General features: G+C 28.7%; 1 protein-coding gene and 1 non-coding gene across 2 annotated transcripts in view; both read right to left on the minus strand.

Moving 5' to 3' along the window:
• The window catches only part of LOC100949794 (low-density lipoprotein receptor-related protein 1B-like), a gene marked incomplete at its 3' end in the record, with an annotated part of 1,553,965 nt that overhangs the window by 835,388 nt on the left and 717,594 nt on the right, over positions 1-983 (minus strand). The window lies entirely within an intron of this gene.
• Positions 842-948, minus strand: LOC111726422. The gene has a single exon (XR_002774193.1). It is a non-coding gene; the product is annotated as a U6 spliceosomal RNA (small nuclear RNA).

Here is a 983-nt window from a genome sequence, read left to right on the forward strand (position 1 = left end):
TACAGAATAAAAGCTGAAAATTTTATACAATGGCCTTGAAATGCAGATTTAGCACAAAATAAACACATAAATATTATATATATCTTTTTCTGGAAAATATTCCATGGTCTAGTTTTATCAAAAATACAGTGTATGATATTCACTTTTTTCTGAGTTGATTTCTAAATTAAGATTGCTACCCTTATTAAATAATAAATAAACTATGAATCTTAACTATCAGTAAATTCCATACATTGCCCAAAATATTCTCTTTTTCTAATTATATAATAACAAGAAACCATCTCATGTAAAATCTAATTTTTACTTAAAAATTATATCTACTAATGCTTTTCTTTTTAAAAAAAATGCATGTTTAAATAGTTGTGTCAGCTTTCAGTTTGCTAGTAAAATAATATAGTTATTGTTTTAAGAAATTTGGAAAAATGAGTTAACTGTTCTAAAAATAAATTTTCTCTGCCACTGGCTAACAGTTGAAATTAAACCTGCTTTGATAGTAAACCCTATAAATCAGGTTCATAATAGAAATTCTGACAATCTTTTTATGATATCAATTGGTGAAATGTGTCATAAGAATTGAAGTCTTGAAATTTCCCATGGCACTTAAGTTTCTCTTAGCATAGACAGCAGGGGTAGAATCACCCAGCTTCAGAGTGTCTAAACTAAATATTTATAGACATTAGAATGTCTATGATTTGAGTACTAAATGATATTAGCAATGTTAGCACATGTGAAGGGGACTTGGGTACCCGGATAATTGGTCCTACAGGTATGAATCTACACTCTTTTCTAGCTGTCTGTGTTTTAAAGTTTGAGCCTTAAATTTTATTTTATTTAATTTTTTTTAAATATGGAACGCTTCACGAATTTGAGTGTCATCCTTGCGCAGGGGCCATGCTAATCTTCTCTGTATCATTCCAATTTTAGTATATGTGCTGCCGAAGCAAGCACTGAGCTTTAAATTTTAAAAAATAAAATTAAAATGT

This window comes from Otolemur garnettii, unplaced genomic scaffold, assembly GCF_000181295.1.
Source record: "Otolemur garnettii isolate 467f Iridium unplaced genomic scaffold, OtoGar3 scaffold00064, whole genome shotgun sequence".
Lineage (NCBI taxonomy): Eukaryota > Metazoa > Chordata > Mammalia > Primates > Galagidae > Otolemur > Otolemur garnettii.